Raw genomic sequence first — 17,689 nt, 5'->3', positions numbered from 1 at the left:
AAGTCTGGGGGTGACATTAAAGTTGAAGGATTTTTGGTTCATTTGAATTACAAATTAAGATGTTCCTAGCAATTTTTAAAAATATTTTAGTTGTATACAGACACAATACCTTTATTTTATTTCTTTATTTTTATATGGTGCTGAGGATGGAACCCAGTGCCTCACGCATGCTAGGCTAGTGCTCTACCACTGAGCCACAACCACAGCCCTGTTCCCAACAATTTTTATCATAGTCATCAGGGTTTATATACAGGCAAAACAAGAAGTGAGCACTATACTTAAGCACCTTCGTCAGATAGTATTACTTTCTGTTGGTTTTTTATCCTTTGTCTTTCTCTGATTCTCCCTCTTTTTATTATAAGTTTAAATACAACCTAAATCAGCTTAGAGCAGTTTCAGTACAACCTAAATCGGCTCAGACCCAATGTGTCTGTGTGACAATGAAATTCTGCAAATACTTTTGTGTCACCTGCTTTCTACTGGTCCATGTTGGACTCTGGGAGAAGAGCATGATGATATAAAAGACCCTTCAGGTGTTCTGCTATAGAATCCAGCAATGTTGTGAGCTTGAATTGGGGGAAAGCTATACCCTTATTTTTATCAGCCTTAAGTGATATTCAGCATGTCATTCAATTTGAATGCAGGCAATACAGCACAGTAGCATTAACTGCATCAAATATTTGGGTACCCAGTGGCCCAGTTAAGTTGACACACACACTCAACAGTATATATACGGCTATAGTCCCCTTTCTTACACTTTTTTTGTGGGGGTACTGGAGATTGAACCCAGGGTCACTTAACCACTGAGCCACATCCCCAACCCTTTTAAAAAAATGTTTTCATTGTTATTATTATTTGGGGACAGGGTCTTGCTAAATTCTTAGGGCCTAAGTTGATGAGATTGGTCTTCAATTTACAATCCTGCCTCAGCGTCCAAAGTTATTGGAATTACAGGCATGCACCACTACTCCTGCCTTTCGTACACTTTTATGAATTTTATTGCCAATACTGGCTTTGTCTTCCTGCTTCTTTGGATCTCTCTCCCTCACTCTCTCCTTACATCTCATCATCAACACGAGGAACCTAGGTGTTTAGCAGGTTTTATCTCAGCAGTAAACTTTGATGCTTCCCATTACAAGAATTGTTTACACCATGCTACAGATATATAAATTGATATTTTGTGGTAGTCGAAGATAAAGTAATTATGAATGAGATACAAATTGAATCGTTTGAGCTTGGCTTCAAAATGAGAAAAATATTTCAAAATTGTCAAATATAGGTCAACTGTATTTCAGTTTTCTACCATAACCCACAAAAGTGCTTTCAGATTCTGCTAATCAGTTTCAGAATGAAATAGAAGCAAAGCAATTACTTTTAAAGAATTATAAAGATTACAAAGAAGAATCTTATCCCACAAGTCAAAGAATTGGAGTTTGGGAAGCAGTAGGTTGATTATGTGCTTGTGTCTTTATTTGAGTAGGTTTTCCTTTGAAATTAAAAAAATGAAAGATAAAAGTGTAAAAATTGTATTGAATTAATGTAGTAGACCTTATGCCCAAATGTTCTCCACAGTCAACACCCAGAAGGCACATAGCAAGCCTGACCAGGCCTAAGGGCTATGGGGTAGGGGAGAGACACCTGTTCACTGCCATTGTATTCTAGATTCATTCAAATATACCTTATTTTCCTTCAGGGCAAGCAGGAAGGATAGGAGACAACTAGACACAGGTTTTAACTGTTAGAGAATAAGAGAATTTTAAATGTTCTCTGTGGAAAACAAATCACTCAGATTTATTGATGGCTCTAATGCATTGAAAAAAGAGGGAAGAATTGTGGCAAAGAAAATTGAGCTATCAAAAGTAATTGCAAAGGGAAAAAAATACTGACACTTTGTGAGTACAAAACAGAAATCACTGTTGATTGTATCATATCTTAGATTTTTCTAAGTGAAAGAACTCAGACTAACATAAAATGCACATGGCTCCGAATATCTACTCCAGAAATTCTCATTAACAAATTCTTAATCCACCTGATCTCCTGCACCTAAAAACAAATAGTATTAAATGTCTACTTTGTGGTATTGGGTATTCAAGAGTTCTTCAACTTATTAATAACTATTCACTTCAGCAGTTCATTTTTGGGCTTTAGTCTCTCTAAGGGGATGCCATTTCCATTTGACCTTCATACATGAAAATATAGCTACCCTTACATTCTCTTGAGTACCTAATCTTGGGCTTGACTCAGTGGGAGACCCTCTTCATTACCTTACGGCATACATTTCTCCTTTTTCCCTCCCTATTCAAACTTGCTTTGCTCAGTTCCAGCAATAGATTTTTTTTTTAATAATTAGCCATACTGAGACTAGGATTCCTCTGGCAACTGTAATTGATCTTCAGGTGGACATTAGACCAAAAATGTGCCAGTGGGAAATATAGCCTAGATTTTTGTAAAGGTTTTCTTTCCCACTTGACCTGTTCAAGAAAGCATGTTATCTCAGTTATTGCTGAGGATGAAGGCCAGTTCATCCATTGATAAAATCAAGCCAAAAAAAGGTCAAGGATTATTGTTAGCATTTTTTTTTTTGTTATTGTTAGTGGAGATTGAACCCAGGGGCACTCAACTACTGAGCCACTTCCCCCCTTTCAGTTTTTGTTTCCAGACAGGGTCTCACTGAGCAGCTTAGAGCCTCGCTAAGTTGCTGAGGCTGGCTTTGAACTTGTGATCCTCCTGTTTCAGCCTTCCAAGCTGCTGGGATTACAGGTGTGAGCCACCCCGCCCAGCTATTGTTAGCATCTAGACCTATCGCACTTCTGGACTCTTATTTAAGCCATATAATATGTTTCCTTGTTATTGACAGCACTTTCAATCAGATTCTCTTCTATATGCAGGTAAAAGCATCCTATAGTCCCCAAGAGTCAGAATTAACCAACATTTATGTAGTACCTTTTATAAGCCAAGTACTATTTTCAGGGTGGGACAGGTTCTAGGCATCAAACCCAGGTTTTGCACATGCTAAGCACATGCTCTACCACTGAGTTACATCCCTAGCCCCAAGGAATATTAGAATAATGGAGGTAAGCAGAGACACAATTTTCATGCTTGTTGGATCTATAAAGAAGTCTGTAGTTATGGATCAGGCTTTAATAATGGGGTAGGCCAGGGATCAATAAATTTCCTATGTAAAGGGCCAGGGAGAAAATATCTTAGGATCTACAGGCCATGTGTTCTGTGTTACAAGTACTTTGACATCGTAGTATGAAAGTAGCAATGGAAAATATGTAAACAAATTGCTATGGCTGTGTGCCAATAAAACTTGATTTACAAGAACAAGCAGCATGCTGACTTTTGGTATTGATGGCAATACCTTGGTAGGGTCTAGTCTTGGGAATAGCTGGATACATTAGAAAGACCTGATAGCTACTTAAGGGAGAAGCAGAACCTCTATAGCCCAAAAGATTCTTTTTTGGGGAGAGTGGGTAGTGGGGATTGAATCCAGGGCACTTTGCCACTGAGCTACATCCTCAGCCCTTTTCATTTTTTATTTTGAGACCAAGTCTCACTAAGTTTCTGTGACTGGCCTCAGACTTGTGCTCCTCCTGCCTTAGCCTGTGGAGTTGCTGGGATTGCAGGTGTGCACCATCATGCCTGATTAGCTGACGAAATTCAGTGGAGTTGGACTAGAATCAGCTATCAGAGATAGAACATGTGCTCCTGTCTGGGAGGTTTGATGATTCCACAAGGTTCCACCATCTCCCATTCTATAGTAACTCATGTCTTGAAACAACTTAAATGTGTTTTGTCGTCTGTAAACAGTAAAAAGAATCTGGATGTCTAGAAGATACCAAGAAATAGAGGAACATTCTGTAAAATTGCAAGAGATAGGTTATCAATTAATTTTTACAATAACGTAAGAACTAATAATAGTCCCATTTACAGATGAGGAAGCTGATGTGCAGTTAATTTGTCCAAGGTAATTCTAGGTAATAAGTGCCAAGACTGCAATTTGTGACCTCACAGTCTGGCTTCAGAGCTCAGACTCCACTCTTAGGTCACTTTGAACTTCTGAGAGTTTCATTAGAACTGTGAATGGGGGAGGTCAGAATAAAGAGATGGTAAGCTACCCAATGTCTACCTTACACCAGAGACTATTCAATTCACACATATATTCTTGTTTAACCCCCATATTGTTCCTGAGTTATATGTTATTATAATGTACCATAGCCATGGCAGCCAAAACTTGAGCGATTAAAATTTTTTCCCAGCTGGAAAACATCACAGCTGAGGTCATCTCATTCATATCTCCACCTTTTTCTCTATGCTGTGATTCTTTACACGTATTTAGGCCTTGTTGAATGTCTGCCCATGGCCTTTCCAACAGCTGTCACAGAAATGGAACAAAAGAGAAAAACATTTCCTTATCTTAGTATTTACTGACAGTTCTGACCTATAAGCCATAGCATTATCCAAAGTTACTCTGACTTTTTTCAAACAATAAAAACGGACAAAAGTTCTTTAAGTTCTGCTACTCTTTGTGCTAATGGAAAACCGAAGTACAAGAGTATTGTTTTGTTCTACACAGTGGCTCCACAGAAATGGGCCAAAGCAAGCCAAAGCTTAGCATCATCAAGAGACCACATACCCCAGCCTGGAAATTGCCATTCACCTTATGGTTTTGTCTTTAATGTGGTTGATTCCTTTAGTTCAGTCCTAGGGGGAGAGAAGGAAGGAGAAATAGAAGGGAAAAGTATATTCAAATTGGCTCTTTGGAATCCTGCAGATAAGCTAAATATTTGGTTCAAATGAATTTGATGTGATTTTAGGAATTATACATTCAGTGTAGAAGTCAGGGAGAGCAAAAGTACCAAGCAATAATATCCCATTAGTACTCTACAAACGTTTGATCTGCAGAAGTGTTTGTTTTTCCAAATCTTATCATGCTGCTGCTAAGAACAAAATTAGTTTGACCTTCTCAAAAACCTTAAGACTCACTGTCCCCATAAAACATCAGGAGAACTGTTGGAGTGGACTTATAGTTTGGTAAACATTTTGTTTTAATCCTAATAGAATTGCTACAAAGCTTCTTAATAGATTAACAAAAACTCCCAGCATGAACATACTGGTTCCCTAATAGAACTCAAACTCTTAATGAGTCACAGAGTAAATGAAACAACAACAAAAAAAATTCAGCTCTGCCTTAAATGAGTCTAAAACTTTGGGGAGTTTTCCTTCCAAGAGTTTAGTAATTTCAGTATAAGCATACATATAGGAAAGTAACTTACACTTTGATTCTGTAATCTTTTCCTCCAAGTAATTCTTACTTCTAGTGCTTACTAGAGGCACAGGGTCTCAAACATCTGGTATTTGGAGACATATCAACCATTCAATTATCCAAATAAATAAACTTACACTTGCTAGACAATTTTTTTTGTTTGAAACAATATGTCATTATAGTTACAAGTTTGCTACCTATATAGATTTTATACATTTATGTATCTCTATGTATGTGTGTCTTTATAGAGATCTATATTATTTCATGCTAATATTATTTCAAAGATATAGCTAGAGTATAGAGAAATAGAAGTAATCTATCAGTACCTGTATCTTTCAAATCTCTGTGTATACACACACACCACACACACACACACACACACATACACAGTCTATCTCTAAATATCTTTGACTCTTCCCCATATTTTCATTTTAATACCTTTCCCTTCTTTGTGTTCTTTTCTAGCCAGAATTGGCACAGAGGACATGCCTCTAGGCAGCAGAAGTTAATTTGCACTCATATCCAGGAAATTACCTTTCTCTTTTACTATAAAGTCCAAAACCATACAATGATCCAGTTTATTTTATCTAGAATATGACTGAATGTTAAAGCTGGGAGAGAGAATGAAGAAGATTCATGCCCACCCAAATACAGGTCAATTCATAAGGAAATATCTAATATCAATTATATTGTTGGGAAATGGGTATTTAATTTCTAAGTTAATAATATCAGCAAAATTTTCACTAATAAAAGTATCACCTCTTACATTGTAGAGTTCAGGCAGGTGATCATTTTATATTAATAGTAATATTATAAGAATTTCCCCAAATTAGGAGTTATTGTTTAATCAATTTAAATCAGTAATAAGATTAGACTAATGTGCATTTAGTAATTTTTCTAATAATTATTTTACTGTGGAGTAATTAAACATAACTGGTGGAATTTAGTGCAAATAACTAAAATTAATAAAACTTTTCAAATGGCAAAGGATTTTTTTTTTTTTTTTACACTGCTGGAGATGGAACCCAGGGCTTCGCACATGCTAGGCAAGCACTCTAGTAAAGAGCTGTACACTCAGGCCAGAATTGCACCAGGATCCACGAAAGGTATAAATGTCTACAACATTTTTATATATCCTAAAACCTACCCAATTAAATAAACATTTGGTATCTTCAGGTACGTTTTTCATCATAGAAATTGTAGGCTTATTATAGAAAATCAGAAAATATATATAACCTGAACTTTAAAATCTCACAGAGATTTCCTCTTCTTTGAGATAGTCTTCACCTGTGTTGAATTTCCTTCCTGATACTTTTATGTATTTACTCAATTTTCATATACTTGGAACCATACCACAGATATAATTTTGTATCCTTTATTTTTGTTTGATATTGTTTCATGAATGTTTTTCATATCATTAAAATTTTTCGGAAGCATCATTTTATTGACCAACTATAATTTTTCAAAATAACATAGTTTTATCTCATGTTATTTTATGAAATATATATATAAATATATATAAATCTTATGCTATTTTATGAAATCTTATATATATATGTACATATATAAAGAACATGGATGTGCAAGGTTTTTCTTAACTGTTTAATTTCCATGAAAGTTCTTATTCTTAAATCTTTTGTCTAAACGACTGAGAGGAGACATCCAGGATGGAGGATTCTTGCTAGATTTCCTTATCTTGTCAAAACTCTGTTATGCAGTAACTAAACTTCTTTGTCATACACACATTATGGTCAAAGTGGCTGTTCCAGATTCAGTCATCCTGTCCTTGTTCCAATAGGTAGGGAAGTGGACAAAGAACAGAGACAAAAAGGTATGTTCTTTTCCCCTAAAGATGTTTCTGGAAAGCTTCATATAGGACCATACGTACATCAAGTTGGCCAGAATGTAGCCATACTTACCTGCAAGGGAGCTTTCTATTTAATTGGGAAATGTAGCCTTTATTCTCAGTGACCATACGACCAAGTAACATGTACCTTATATTGATATAAGAGTAGCAGGATCCCAGCTACTTGAGAGGCTGAGGCAGGAGGATTACTAATTTGAGGTCAGCCTAGGAAATTTAGCAAGATCCTGTCTCAAAAATAAATAAAATTAAATTAAATCAAAAAATAATAGTAGGAAGAATGTTGGGAGCAACAATCTGAGAAGATGGAGAAATGGATTTGATTAAGATCATACATCTTATGGATCATATTCACTTATTGCTCACCACAAATATCTTCTTTATGTAGAATCTAAAAGTAATTGTCAGTAATGGTTTTCAGTGAAACATGAGAAAAAATAGCATATAAAATAAATATTTATATTCATCTTTAATTAATTTCCAATAAACAGTGACTTTGCTTCCTGTATCATATATTGACACCGACAACTAGGAAAACTGTTAGATATAGTTTTTTTTGGAATAACACCCATCTATGAAAATATGAATTCCCATAAACATCACCTAAAAATGTAAAATGGGAAAAATTCAGTATTCATTGCCTTTACTGTGCATATAACCTCCTTCTTGCAGTATTTAAAATAATCCAGCTTGCACATATTCAATTTAGAAATAAACTTCAGCTATATATCTACAAAAACTATAACTGAAACCCTCTACTGTGTGCCCATTCTCAATAGTAGAAGTGGTTTTAAAGAAGTTTTCAAGGGCAGCATGTTCCTTTGAAGTATGTATTTTTTGTATAAATGCCCAATTTCTTTCCATCCAGCCAGTTCTATCATTGCATTGTCAAAGCAATCATTTTTAAAAGCTCAGTATTTTATCTGTGTTGTATCTTAAAGTAGTAGCGTTTTCTTACTTTTTGCTGTCCTGATTCTATCTCTGCCTCCATTTTTTTCTGAGCAATTTTTCATATTCATGACAGGACTTTCTGATGTTTTTGATATTCAGGAAAGGTATTCTTTGGGTTTCAGATTAGAAAAACACATTCTTACTCCTTGGTGGGCAAAGATATTGAGATAATGGCTATCCTAAGATAATTCCAGGTGCGAGACTGGGTTGCTGACTACATAGATCATCAGTTTCTGCTACGACTTTAAATTGATAGTTAACAAACTACCAAGTATCAAATAGCAATGATTCCTAACTACAGTTGTAGTTTGTCATATGATTTATGAGATCCTTATCTTAGGCCAGGTTCCTCCCAAGTAGACCTTGAACTCAGGATTTGTATCCAGGTGGTTTGTTTAAGAAAAAAACCACCACAACAAACCATAAAGTAGTAGAGAAAGCAAGATGGGGAAGGGGAAGAAGCCAAGCAAGGGTGAGATGTCGGGCAGAGCCTGACACAGGGAACTTCAGCACGACTTTATAGAAGCAGATATTTGCTGTTTTGACTCCATCATCCTCTCTAGAAAGCATTCAGAATGCCATTGCCCTTTTGCAATATACAGGAGTGCATTTAATGTCTCTGAAAAGTCCGTAATGATTCACTGATTTCTCTCTTGGGTTGTAAGGGGTTAGTTAGGTTCTTCCTTGTGGTTTTAATTATTTCCCCTCAGTCTATCACTTTTCAGTGTTTTTAATCTTTTTGTTTGTTTGCTTTTTGTTTGGGTTTGCTTTGGTCAACTGCCTGCCTATTCACATGATTTTGTGACAGCTCCTGGTATACTCCCATGAGCCAAACGTTTTTAGTGTCAAGAAGTGCTTGGTGTCATCTGCAGACATGAACATGAGAACTTCCTAATGGCCTCTTAAGATAATTTTTATACACGAAGTTAGCATAATTCACAAGACTTTTCTTTTTTTCCTCCCTCCCTCCCTCCCTTCCTTCCTTCCTTCCTTTTTCTTTCTTTCTTTTTCTTTCTTACCAGGGACTGAACCCAGGGGCACTTAATCACTGAGCCACATCGTCAACCCTTTTTATTTGTTATTTTTATTTTGAGACAGGGTTTCACTAACTTGCTTAGAGCCTCCTTAAATTGATGAGGCTAGCTTTGAATTTGTGATCCTCCTGTCTGAGCCTCTTGTGCCTCTGGGATTACAGGCATGTGCCAAACATCTGGCTCACAAAACTTCTTTAACTAGACAAGTACTCTTTCAATCCTGTTCCTTGTTACTTTCTCTGAAACAATTTTTTTTTTTTTTTATCCAGGCAACTTTCCCCCTGTTCTTAGAGGGTATTGGTTCTTTTTAATAGCTTTTGATTTGAAAACTAATCAAAAATTTCATGAAGTTCATTAGAATCAGAGTGGTGCTTATTGAAGAATGGCTCCATTGGGGAGTGTTTGTCATGAGAGACTTTGTGGTGAGATTGAACTTGGGCAGCTGCCATATAGTGGGAGAAGCAGGGCAGGCAGAAGAAATCCTTCAAATGCACTGAAGCTAGCTTTGAGTGAGCAACATGGCTTTGCACAATTAGGAAAGAAATAGCAGTCACTAATAAATACACTGTAGCAAAGATATTTTAATAGATTGAGAACCAGTGAGAGGACCCTGATGTGTGAGAAGAGCAAAGATTTTGAAAAATAAAATTCTGGATCTGAATCCTGACTGTAAGAACTCCACAAACCCCAGCAAATTGTCTCTCTGACAATCTACTTTCTTTCCTATAAATAGGGAATCACAATTCCTTCCTCATGGGTTTAATGTTGTGACATGTATGGAAGAGTGCCAATCATTATTACATCCATGTATTGTGACTTTCAAGTTGTAACAATAGTCTCTGAACATAGAAGCTACATTCAAAACGATTGTAATTTTTTAGGATTTTTGTTTGTCTTGCCATGCTGGGGATGGAAGCCAGGGCCTCAGGCATGCTAGGTGGGTGTTCAACCCAGCCCCTAAACAGGTAACATTTTTTATATTTAGGGTACAAAGGAAGATCTGGTCAGCCATGAACTTTCCTCATCAAATGTGAAATAGCACCAGAGTTGATGGCATTTCTTCTGAGCATAAATGTAAGATGGGAGTCTGCAACCATTGGCATCAGGCATTATTCTGCCTGCATATATTATTTTAATGATTTTTGTCTCATTGTTTCTCGTTTGACCATATATCTCATCAGTCACTGTGGTTCTTCTCTCTTAATGGAATATGAAACTCTGGCTCTAGACAAGGAGTTAGCTTGCAGATACTGCCGCAGAGACTGAAGCAAAGCCTGGGAAAGATGACTCTACGAGTAGACAGTAAAATAAGAGCTAATATTTACTGAGTTCTTATTGGATTTGTTGAGAAAGAGATTTGGCTGCAGATAACAGAAACACATTAAAATAATGACTTAAACAAGATGGAAATATATGACATTCTAATGTAAAAATCTGGGTTGGCTGACAGCTTTGTTATATTATAGAGCGTCATTAAGGCAGGGGTCTGGGCTCCTTGTGTTTTATTGCTCTGCTACCTTGAGCATTTAACTCTTGATCCACAATGGCTCAACCTATGTCCTCAGCCCATTCTTTGGCAAACAATAAGGGATTGAGGGAAAGGGGTACTTCCTTTTCCACTAGGACCTTCAGTTTATATGTCTTTTTCTGATCACATTTCACTGGCTCATGATAAAACCTAACTGCAAGAGGTAATAGGAAATCTAGTATTCTAAAAATTTAGTTTTATTTTTGATTAGCATGTAGTAATTATGCATATTAATGGCATGCAGTGTGGTATTTCAACGCCTATGTACAGCATGTATTAATTACATAAGATTGATTAGGATTTTCCTCTTTTTATTATTTAGAAATTTTATCTCCTCTCCTGCTTCTTCATAAAATATGTACTAGGCTTTTGTGAACTAAAGTCACTCCACAGTGCTGCAGAACACCAGAATTTATTCTCCCTATCTAACAGTGTTTTGGTACTCATTATCCCACCTCCCTTTATCTCTTCTCCCTGCCACCCTTCCTAAACTCTAGTAATCACTATTTTAAATTCAGACACCATTTCTAGCTTCCACATATGAAAGAGTGCATATGTATTTATCTTTCTGTGTCTTTCTTATTTTACTGAACATAATGTCCTCCATTTCCATCCAGTTTGCTGCAAATGACAGGGTTTCCTTATTTGTGGCTGAATAATATTTCATTGTGTGTCTGTATCATATTTTCTTTATCTATTCATTCATTGATGGGCACCTAGGTTGATTCCTTATCTTAGCTACCATGGATAGTGCTGCAATAAACACAGGCATGCAGATATCTCTGTAGTATACTGATTTCATTTCCTTTGGGTATTTACCCAGTAGTGGGATTGCTGGATATGGTAAATCTATGCTCCTTTGTCAGATGAATAATTTGAAAATATTTTCTGCCAGTCTGTAGGTTGTCTCTTCACTCTTGATTTTCTCCTTTGCTGTGCAGAGGCCTTTTTTTTTTTTTTTTTTTTTTTTTTTTTTTTAATATATGGGCCCATTTATTTGTGCTTTTTTGCTTGTGCTTTTGTGGTCTTATCCAAAAAATCTTTGCCTATACAGACATCTTGAAGTGTTTTCCCTATGTTTTCTTCTAGTACTTTCATATTTTCAGGTATTATATTCAGCTCTTTCATTTTCATTTTGAACTGAGTTTTGTACAGGTTAAGAGGTAGGGGTCGAATTCCAATCCTCTGCATGTGGATATCCAGTTTTCCCAGCACTATTTATTGAAGATGCTGTCATTTCTCCAATGTATGTTTTTGGCATCTTTGTCAAGAATCAGCTGGCTCTAGATGCATGAATTTATTTCTGGGATCTCTATTCTGTTCCATTGATCTGTGTCTGTTTTCATGCAGTACTGTACTATTTTGGGTACTATGGCTCTGAAATCTGTCTCGAAAAGTAGGTATTGTGATGCTTCCAACTTTTTCCAAATTTGCTTTTATTAAAATTAGAGGTCCTCTGTACTTTCATACAAAATTAAGGATTATTTAGAAATCTAGTCTTTAGTCTGAGTAGCCATGAACCTTATTTGATGTTCAGTAATAGAGACCAAAGGGAGAAGAGATATTGGGAAACACTTACCATAACTGTCTATTCCACAATTACTATAGGTCAAGCTGTGTTAAATACTGACAAATATTGTCTTATTTAATGCTCACAAAAGTCATATGAAGTTGTTTTACAGAGGGGATACTTTGCAACACAGAGAAGATAAGTCTCCTTAAATTTTCAGACACAGGCAGGTTAAATAATTATGGCAAGGTCTCAGAGAAAATAAGCGGCATTACCAGGATTTGATCCCAGGTAGTCTGACTTCAGAGTCCTGTGCTCTGGGCTAGTATGTAATTCTTGCTTATTTATTATGTCCCTTGGGTTTTTATGTATTCTGCTAGATGAGGTTGTTTAAAAGCATCAAGAAATAAAGGTCTGTTTATAAATTTTTTTATTCACGACTTCCTCTTCCAGGCAGCTAGTTGCTTCCATTCCTATCTTGTTTGGTACACAGTAGTAATTAGTACAACTTGATTTAGACAAGGTAACAAAAGAAAAACACCAGTCTAAATGTGACAGGAATTTTAATGAAAGCAATTCCTGATTTGAAAGGAATGTGTCTATGCAATGATAAAGCAAGAAGTCATTTTAACAGATTGAATTGTTTCAATGATGGAATAGAAAAAACAGTGAATTCAGTACATCACCAGAATATAGAAATGAAAAGATTCTATCATTCAATGACAATCAAGATAGTTCAATTCTTCAGTCTTTAAGATTTCAACTACATATAGGCCATCAATTCATATGTTAATATGAATGCTTCTGTATAGCAACACAGAAAACTAAACAATAAAGAATAAACATATTTTAAAATGCAAGAGCATCTTGCATTTATCCCAAATGAAGAATTTGTGCTAGCTGGAAATAACTTTCTTCAACAGCTGTTTTCCTTTTTCTTTCTTTCTTCGTATATGCCATCAGTTTTTAACAGTTAAAAAGGGGCCATATTTATTTCTATGCATTTTTCCATCAACCTCACATACCCTTTGCTTTTCTTTTAATAAAAAAGAGGAAATAGTTAGAATTTTTAATATTTTTGGGAATCAAAATATTTTTGCTGTCTGAACTAAAAGTGAATAGTTATTAAAAGGTTAAGGAAGATGGAAAAAGTTATGAAGGTCTTTAGCAAGGAATTGAGAACATTCTGTAATTTTTTAGACTCTCTATTTATTTATTTATTTATTTTTTGCCATGCTGGGAATCAAACCATGGCCTTGTGCTTGCAAGGCAAGCACTTTACCGACTGAGCTATCTCACCAGCCCTTGGACTCTCACTTTTAGCTACTTTTATTTTTACTTTATTCTTTTTATTGGCAAATTATGATCATACTTAACAGTGGGATTCATTATTGCATATTTGTATAAGCACACAAAATAACCGTATAATTTGGTCAACCTCATTCCCTAGTCCCTCCCCTTTTCCTCCCCTCCTCCCTCCCACCGGTCCCCTTCCTAAACTCCGCTGGCCTTGCTTCTATGTTTTATGTGGTCCTCCGTTTTAAAAAAGCTTTTTTCTCTAGCTTCCACATAGAGAGATCATATGACCCTTGACTTTCTGAGTCAACATAATATTCAACATAATTTCAGTCAACATAATGCTCTTAGGTTCCATCCATTTTCCTGCAAATGGCATAATTTCCTTCTTTATGGCTGAATAAAGTTCTATTGTGTATATATGTTTTCTTTATCCATTCATCCATTAATAGACACCAACTTGCCTATTGTAAATTGCATAGAAATATGGGTATTCATGGATCCCTATACTTTGCTGACTTTAATTCTTTTGGAAAAATACCGATGAGTGCTATAGTCTTCTGGTCTTTCCATTCCTACACTTTTGTGGAAGCTCCACACTGATTTCTATAGTGGTTGTACTAATTTACCATCCCACTAACAGTATGAAAGTGTTCCCTTTTCTCCACATCTTCTGTGTGGAGTTTTGGGTGGTTTTCCTTTTCTCTACCTCCCTCCCTCATCCCAAACCCCTCTTGTTCTTTGTATATTCTGGATATTGATCTTCCGTTGGAAGAGTGGCTAGCAAAGATTTCCTTTCATTCTGTAAGCTCTCTCTGCACTCTTAATTGTTTCCTTTGCTGTGCAGAAGTTTTTTTTTTTTTTTTTTTAATTCGATGCCATCCCATTTACTAATTGTTGGTGTTATTTCCTGAGCTTCAGGAGTCTTATTGAGAAAGTCACTGTGTGTGCCTACATATTGGCATGTTGACCGTACATTTTCTTCTAGTAGTTGCAAAATTTCTGGTCTAATTCCTACATCTGTGATCCACTTCTAGTTGACTTTTATGCAGGGAATGAGATAGAGATCTAGATTCATTTTGTACATATGGGTGTCCAATTTTCCCAGCACTACTTGTTAAAGAGACTGTCTTTTCTTCAATATCTGTTTTTTGGCACCTTTGCCAAGAATTAGATGATCAGAGCTGTTTGGGTTTGTTTCTGTGTCTTCTGTTCTGTTTTATTGGTCTACATATTTATTTTTATTCCAGTACCATGCTGGTTTTGTGACTATGGCTCTGTAGTATAATTTGAAATCCTTTTGAGTTTTTGATGATGTCATTCTGCAGCTGAACTTCTGCAAGCAACTGTCTAACACTGGATTTCTTGTTATGTGGAAGAAAAAAATAGAGACCCATTTTTAAGGCTGTTACTAGGCCAGCTATGCAGGAACCAAAGAGATCCACCTTGCTTTGTAAGTGCTCATTAAACAAAAGGCAGACATCACCCATCTTATCCTTCTCCTAGTTCCCTCTACTTTCCTTTCTCCTTGGTACTGTTTGTCCAGTTGTACATCTTCTCCTTGTCACAATCACCCTCTGCTCTGACTTGCACGTGTCCTCTAAAGACCATGTGTAGGAAGCTTAATCCCTAATGCAACAGTGTTTGGAGGTGTTATGAGAGGTGCTTAATGTCTTTACTGCAGGAGTGAGTCTGTTCTAACAGTGATGTGGTGCCCTCTTTTGCTCTTGGGTTCTCCAACCCTTCCACCTTTAGCCATGTTGGGCATGGCAACAAGGTCCTTGCCAGATGCCGTCAAGATCTTGAACTTCAGAGTAGAAAGAAACAAATGCCTGTTCTTTGCCAATTACCCAGAGTGTGGAATTCTGTTATACAGTCCAAAACAGACAGAGACACTCCCCATTGCCCTTCTTCTGTTTCCTGCATGTCTGAAGATAATGGTGCCCACATAACGAATTCTCCTAGCTCTGGTCGAATTAGATCAATTTCCAAGACAGGTTGGAAAAAACAGTAAGCTCTTACAGTTTTCACCAGCCTATGGAATTCTTCCCCATTCTCTCTACATGTCTCAGAGATAGTTGCCAGAATATACAGGACCATAAGCACCAATTGTATCAGCAATCGCCCAACTACAATATTTAGGTCTTTCATTTTTCTTCTCTGCCCCAAGTTCTTTCAGATGCTGTAACTGTGAACTGTAAAAGCCAATTGCTAAATAAAGTCCTGTCAAGTGGAGCACCAAGAAAGATGCAATACATAAATAAATAAATAAATAAATAAATAAATAAATAAATAAATAAATAAGATGTGATACGAATGTTTGATTGATTTATGGCCATAATTGCTCCAAGTGGTCTTAGCTCCTCCAGTTTAAGGAGCTGCTGAATGGTTAAACTTCAGGAACCTGACCATAGGCTCTTTTCTAGGAGAGCATTTGCCTCTAAAATATCCCACAATTCCCCGTTTTCTTAGTTTATTCCTCTTTGGTCCACCAACCCACTCTGATTTGGCTGCTACCTAGGATTGCTAACTTTGTTCCCCTTGTGGTGAGTACTTTGTTTCTTTGTCACGTGGCATGGATGGTTATAGATTTTGAACCAGTAATGTTCTATTCCTCTTGTTCCCTGAGAGTTGGGCATGATGAAGTTTAGTATCATAAATGTAAAAAGGAGATGATATGAAATATGTGGGATGATTGTAGAGTTTTTTCCTGGAACATAGATATATTGTGTTAAAGAGATTAGAGATTAAACAGCATAAAGGAATGACCTGTCTTTGAAGCATTTAAGTGAGAATGAGCCTGTCTTCTACAGCTGTGTTTTCCAAATTTGGCAGTATATTTGAATAAGTAAAGTGTTTAAAAATACCATTGCATAGGCCACATCCAAATCCAATGACATCAGAATCTATGAGAGGGAGGCTTGTGGATCAATATTAAAAAATAATCTTCCCAAGTGATTTCAACTTACAGCCCAATTTGAGAACAATTGTTCCAAAGCTGTGCATCTCAAACTCTGATCACCTGAATATTTTATGAAAGTGATGATTTTGAAAAAATGCACTTTCTGATTCAGTAGGTCTGAAGTGGGGCATTCCTACCAAGTTCCCTGGAACAAGGACTGCACTTGGTATAGAATTGCAAGTTTCTAAAGGGTAAATAGGTTACATGTGGAGTAGTAAAATACAGGAATATGAAGCTAACATTTATTTAGTATCTATGTGCCAGATACCATGCTGGGATCTTTATTTATATTAACTCATTTAATATGTTTTTGCTACCAGAGATTGAACCCAGGGGACTTTAACCACTGAGCCACATCCTTAGACTTTTAAATTTTTTTTTAAATTTTGAGACAGCCTTGCTAAGTTGCTTAGGACCTTGCTAAATTGCTGAGGCTGGTCTTGAACTTGAGATCCTCCTGCCTCACCCTCCCAAGCCACTGGGATTACATGTGCTACTGTGCTCAGCAACTCATTTAATCTTAAAAACAACTATGAAAGAATACAATTACTCCCATTTTATAAATGAAAGGCTGAGATTGAATAAATCATTGCCTAAGGTTGGACAACTAGTATATGGTGGAATCTGGATTCACAGACATGACTGACAGCAACACCTATAGGTTAATGGAAATTGTTGGATACTATCAAATGCTAAGCAGAAGTGTTAAGATTTGAAATGCTAGACAGTATATTTCTGGGCACAACATTCTTGGGATTGCTTACGGAGAATACCAGTGCTGCCGAGTGGTTTTGCATTCTTGTTTCATGAGGTCCATCCAGGCAGACAAGGCCCCTGCTGCTAAGCATGCAGTGCTCCAGCGTTACGGTATCAAAATGTCCTGGATAAGTCAGAGTAGAATGTGAATAAATCCTCAGAGAAAAATAGTGCTAGTGGAAGATGTCAAAAATAAAGCATGAACATAATTTTCAACCAGATATCAATTGATCATTGATTCTGAAGGGAGAAATTGTATTCCCTGCAAGGATTTGACTTTGACTCCTTGATTCAAATATTCTTCCAAATGAAAACATCTCTTAAAAATAGTTCTGTTCCTATGTGTGTGTATGTTCTGGTACTTGGGTTTGAACCCAGGGGCGCTTTACCTTGAAGCTACACCTCCAGACCTTTTTATTTCTTTATTTTGAGACATGTTTCATTAAGTTGCCAAGGCTAGCCTCAAAATTGCAGTCCTCCTGCTTCACCCTCCTGAGTCACTGGGATTAAAGGCATGTG

General features: G+C 36.5%; 1 protein-coding gene across 4 annotated transcripts in view; it reads left to right on the top strand.

Moving 5' to 3' along the window:
• SYTL5 (synaptotagmin like 5) overlaps positions 1-17,689 on the top strand; it is a 235,749-nt gene that overhangs the window by 140,442 nt on the left and 77,618 nt on the right. The gene's annotated exons all lie outside the window — the stretch shown is intronic.

The sequence above is a fragment of the Sciurus vulgaris genome (assembly GCF_902686455.1).
Source record: "Sciurus vulgaris genome assembly, chromosome: X".
Taxonomy (NCBI): domain Eukaryota; kingdom Metazoa; phylum Chordata; class Mammalia; order Rodentia; family Sciuridae; genus Sciurus; species Sciurus vulgaris.
The sequence above is the reverse complement of the archived record's forward strand: the minus strand, read 5'-3'. Positions and strand labels throughout refer to the sequence as shown.